The sequence below is a fragment of the Bombus impatiens genome, unplaced genomic scaffold, assembly GCF_000188095.3.
Source record: "Bombus impatiens unplaced genomic scaffold, BIMP_2.2 scf_0008, whole genome shotgun sequence".
Lineage (NCBI taxonomy): Eukaryota > Metazoa > Arthropoda > Insecta > Hymenoptera > Apidae > Bombus > Bombus impatiens.
In genome coordinates, this window is record NT_176427.1 from 275 (window position 1) to 6,322 (window position 6,048).

The 6,048-nt window shown below is 40.0% G+C and overlaps 1 pseudogene; it reads right to left on the minus strand.

Annotated features, from left to right (window-relative positions):
- Nucleotides 1-4,403: 4,403 nt before the first annotated feature.
- Nucleotides 4,404-5,373, minus strand: LOC105680306 (annotated as a pseudogene).
- Between the last annotated feature and the right edge of the window lie 675 nt (nucleotides 5,374-6,048).

Here is a 6,048-nt window from a genome sequence, read left to right on the forward strand (position 1 = left end):
TCGCATTCCTTATATTTGAGAAACATCGTGATTCTTTGCTTCCACATTCCATAATCCTCACCATCGAATATAGGTATCATGATTTCCGATCTCTCCATTTCAATTGATTCTTCTTTTTTTTCTTTTCTTACTCAAGCGTTCCTACGTGCTCGAAGTATATTTTTCCTCTGAAATTTTTTTTCTTTACTGAAAACTCACTCGCAAGATCGTAACCACGCACTAAATATCTTGCAAAACTAGTAACCACGCTCTGCTACCATGTTAAGGAAATTCGAGGATTTGGAAATACAAATAATTGGTTATATTTCACACACAATAGCTATACATCTATATTACACTCTGAAGAACGTCTTGCACGCACGCTTGTCGCCAACCGACTATCCTAGATTCTTCTAACATCTGGCAACAGTCTTTTGTCTCCACTAAGACTTTGACGCCCTCTGACCCTTACACATACACTCTCATGTACAGTGTAAATGTATCACTTCCCTAACAATACTAAAAAAATTGCAGAAAAACGTAGACTAAGAAGAGTATGGCAGACCCATAGAACACCGGATGACAAACGCAAACTAAACAACGCAACTAGAAAATTATCCAAAACCATAAAAAATTACAAAAATGACTGCTTTCATGAATATTTCGCCAGTTTGTCCCCCACAACTGACTCCAACTACTCACTATGGAAGGCCTCCAGGAAACTCACACGCCCCCCACAAATAATCCCACCTATTCGCCGTCCGCAAGGTGGATGGGCGCGAAGCCCTATAGAAAAAGCCGACCTGTTTCCTAAATACTTGTCTAAAGTATTCAAACCCCATTCCTCCAAAGCTGCCGCGGACGTTACTGAATACTTGCACGCCCCCTTCCAAATGTCCCCTCCTGTTGAACCCTTCAATTCTGCAAAGACTATAGAATCAATCAGTCGCCTAAATCCCAAGAAAGCGGCTGGGCACGACCTAATAGGCAATAAAGCAATCAAGGAACTACCCATAAAAGGGATTGCACTCATCACATCGATTTTTGACGCTATCCTTCGCCTTGAACACTTTCCTAAGGCCTGGAAAATCTCACTTATTACCCTCATCCCTAAACCCGGTAAACCGATATACGAAACTAGCTCCTATCGCCCAATCAGTTTTTTACCTACCCTGTCTAAACTATTCGAGAAGATGCTCACGAATCGACTCCTTCCACTCCTAGAGGACTTGAAAACACTCCCAGATCAACAATTCGACTTTCGAAAACAACATTCAACAGTAGAGCAAATCCATCGCATAACCCATACGATCAGGCAAACCCTTGAAAGGAAAAAATATTGCTCAGCGGTTTTCCTAGACATCCAACGGGCATTCGACAAAGTATGGCATGAAGGGCTACTATACAAGTGTAAAAAGATCCTACGTCACCCCTACTACTCCATCTTAAAATCCTACCTAACCAATAGACAATTCATGGTTAAATGCCTAGACGCCACTTCCGCAACATTCCCCATAGAATCCGGCATACCGCAAGGTAGTGTCCTCGGACCCCTACTGTACTCCATCTACACTGCCGACTTACCTATATCAAACGAGATAACAATAGCAACATTTGCTGACGACACAGCGCTATTAGCTGCCCACGCAGGTCCGGTAATTGCCTCATCCACTCTTCAGCGATGTCTCGGCTCCATGGAAAAGTGGTTTCATAAAAGGGGCTTCAAAATTAACGAAAAAAAATCCTCACATGTAACCTTCACGCTCCGAAAACAAACCTGCCCCCATGTCACCATCAACAATGCAACAGTTCCTAGCAGGGACTCAGTCCAATACCTGGGCATGACCCTGGACAGGAGACTAACGTGGAAGAAACAGATCTCAGATAAAACGAAGCAACTAAAGGACAAACTAAAAAAATTCTGTTGGCTTACGGGCCGACGCTCCAAACTAAACATACAGAATAAAATTACCCTCTACAAGACCGTAATAAAACCTGTCTGGACCTACGGAGTCCAACTATGGGGAACAGCAAGTAACTCCAACATTGAAATACTTCAACGCTTCCAATCGAAAACGCTCAGATCCCTAATTGGTGCACCTTGGTATGTTACCAACGAAACAATACACCGCAACCTCAAGATACCCGCAGTCAAAGAGGAAATAGCAAAATATAGCGACAGATACAGCAAAAGAGTCAACAAACACCGAAACTCCCTAATCACTGGACTACTTGATATGACGGACCAGATTCGCAGGCTGAAGAGGCACTACCCGTTAGACCTAAACGCTAGATTCAATTAGTTATCTAAATTAAGTAATATTTACCTATTTATAATACTTACTTATAAATTATACTTATCTATAATAAGTATTAACTTATTATAAATAATCAACCGTGTCACTGCGCCACGCCAGAAAAATTACTGAAAATTCTCAACGCGAGAATTAATCATAATTTTAATAAATAAATAAAAAAAATGTGGGGTAAATGTGTTGCATAGGTGGTTGGAAAATTCTTCAGCTTGCCCTTCGTTGCATCTTGCCCATGTGTTATCTGCTCTTCTGATTGCTGGTACCATTTTTATTGTCTTCTTTATTTTTTTTGTGGCTTTCCATAGGGAGTAGTTTTAGTTCTCGTGTGCAGATAGTGACTCGATGAACTTTGTGAACTCGTTGTTGTTGTGCTCTTTTATTTTGTTTTTTATTTCTTTTGCGAGTTTGTTTAGGTGTTTCGTCTTATATGACCGACGAAAAATGTACAATGTAGCGACAAGCGTGTGACATCAGTCACATCTCAATCTACATCAGAGATAAGACATCAACCCCCGAGCTTCAAACTCCTTTGGACACATCACCATCTTATCATCATAGCCTACACCAAGGCTGTGACGCACCTTAGTCCACATCAGAGATAGGATATCGACCCCCGACCTTCGGATACTTTTCCACATCATAACCTACACCGAGCCCCCTCAATATCCTCAAACCAAAACGTATATAAACCGGGACTTCACCCAGCTCCAGCAGTTCTTGTTCTAGTCGCTGTTCTTGTACAACCCTCTTTTTTACGATTCAGTTATTGTAAGTACTAAAATTATAATAAAGTTCAATAAAAGAAAATTAATAGTTGGGTTACGACTCAGCTTTCTTTTCTCTTACAACACAAGTATCAATTTTACGTGATAAGCGTATAGTTGTCATCAAGCAGCGACTTCTAGAAACGTCAATTCGCCTTCGGTCCGTTATTTATCCACACAAAGAAGGTGGCATACGTGATTATAGGCGCGAACGGTGGCGTGACCCGAGCGCAGTAGGGGTTGTTTCTGAGAGGAGACAAAGAAAAAGATCGAAGGACAATCAGTATCATTTGGGGATTCAAACGGAATGCATCGAGAAGTTCTGACGAATAAAATTAAAGTCGCTTAGTCTAACAAATACATCGACAAATATCATAAGTCGGTTCGAATTACTAACAAACTAATTATATTTATCATTAAATAATTTGTGACGTGTTCATTATAATTTGAAATATTGTTAAATATACAATTTTTATATTACCCCCGTTAATTCAGTGTTAAACTCATTTCAACCATCTCTGTTATCTTAATCGAAACAGAGGTACGACTATTTCGCGGCGTCAATTATTAGAATCGTAGCGAGAATTTACGCCTCTCGCAAACGCGTCTCTCGGCGAACGGTCGTAATAATATCGTAACAGAGTTCCATTTGTGGAAGATGTACTCAGATACACACATAAATGGAATATTAAATATTTACGTGAGATCTTTTTTGGAGAGGAGACATTAGGATTTATACAAGCCTTTTTATTACGATGCTGTAAATGTTAACTAAAAGATATTTTGCGGATTGGTAATTATTCAATCTTGGTAACGGGTTTCACTGATTTCGAACATATATTGAATTATTGAAATATGCTGTCATGCTTAATGTTCTGAACCACTTTTTCCGATGCATATAACCGTCACTCAACTTGTTCTTGTTGTTGATTTTATGTTCATCATCATTTTTTTTGCACGACCACATATTTGTTTAATACATTCATCGATCCATCTCGATATTTCCTATAAACATTTAATTTAACAATTACTTTAACTTTAATTTGCTAAATTGAAAGTATAGAGTTCAAAGAGAACGTAAATACAAAAATACCATTGCGCATCATTCCTTCTCTTCCATATATAGTAGAATCTTGATTAGCGAACTAATAATATTAAACGTTATGGAATCATAGATGTTTCTTCTGTACTGAGTGTAATATATTACAAATCAAATAGTACAAGCAATCAATTGAACGCTACATAAAATCGTACGCGTTCCACAATTTTCTTATAACTAAATCATATTATATTTCATAACATATTTTTTAATATACACGTCTTAATATAAGTAATTCCTCCGAGTGACATTCATTTTGTGTTTCAAGCCATGTTAGCTCATCATTGGAATCTTCGAATGAAAAGGCCCAACTTCATCCTCGACAATATCTATGTTCACTTGATCAATCGTATCGTTTTCAAAATATCGAAGAACTTCGACGGTACATATCTTCATGACTATATCACGTATGTTTTCAATTTTAAACCAGTTTAGCACACCGGTTGCATTGTATCGTTCGCATCCAGGTAAGGTATGCAGCAATTCAACTGCTTTATCTGCGTCTTGTGTTAATATTTGTAAGACTTCCTCACACCGAATGCTTTCATGCCCGAAAAGTATGTCCCACCCGCTTTTTAGTATTGCATTGTTGACATATGACCAAGCATCATGTGCCATGCGGCAACTGTCCCACAAGTTTAATTTTTTATGGTTCTGCATCACTTCTTCTTCGATTTTTCAGACAGGTAATAGCATTAATGTTACCACCAATTCTCTTCGGTACATTCGCTTGAAACAGGCGATTATTTCATTATTCATTGGTTGTATGACTGGTGACACATCAAGTGGAAAACTCATAACTGTAACGAATTCATCTTTTTCATTTAGATCGTTGAGATTGTGAAGCGACGTAGCATTATTTAATAACAACAACGCTTTCTCCCTGCGCCCGCTCTTCTCTTGTCTTTCTTTGACTGATTTTACGAAATGTTCTTCGAACCATTGAATGAAAAATACTGTCCATCCAAGCATTGGTGTTTACATTGTAGATAGTTGGGAAGATATCTGTATTCAAAATGGATGAACTTTGCGGTTCCGTAATGCTGCTAATTATTAGTACCGGCAACTTATGACATCCAGTAGCATTTGCATAAAAAAGTGCAGTAACGTGATCTTCGCACATTTTTTGGTTTCCTGTCGATTTCGCACGGCTAAAAATCGAAGTTTCTTCTAGTACTGCTTTCCACATCATTACTGTGTAATCGGCATTGTAAACGTTTGTTGAGAAACGTTAAGTTGGTATTGTAGAAAGTGTGTTGCTGCCAGGTGAAAAGAGAATTCGCGTTTCGTCCCGGGACTACCGGTGGACTCGTTAGTAAGGTTATGCCCGGTGGTCCCTGCCTTAGATGTAGAGGAAGTCTCGCTAGGTGCGGTATTTGTATTGTGACACCGCATATTCGACCGCTAGTGAGACAGACAGACTTGTTGTCGTCGTAGTAGCCCTCTGGTGTTGACCGCGGATCACCCAGGAGGTGTTACGACCGCGTTGATGCCTCGACCTGTCGGCGTCCTGTTGGTACCGATCCGCCACAGAAACGTAGAGGGAGTCTCGCTAGGTGCGGTATTTGTATCGTGACACCGTATATTCGGCCGCTAGCGAGACAGATAGACTCGTTGTCGTCGTAGTAGCCCTCTGATGTTGGCGGTTGGTACCCTTGACCTGTCGGCGTCCTGTTGGTACCGATCCGCCACAGTATGATCGCTAGTTCCTACAAACTAAGTTGGTACGACTCCTAACGACGTTCTCTTGTCTTAGGAGTCGACCACGTGTTAATTATCTAAGTGCATCCGCTGTGTACAGACGTTTCGTACGAGGTGGTACGAAAGACATTTATTTGTTGAGTCTTTTTGTGTTTTTCTGAAATTATCCGAGAAGAGACCACGCCATGGT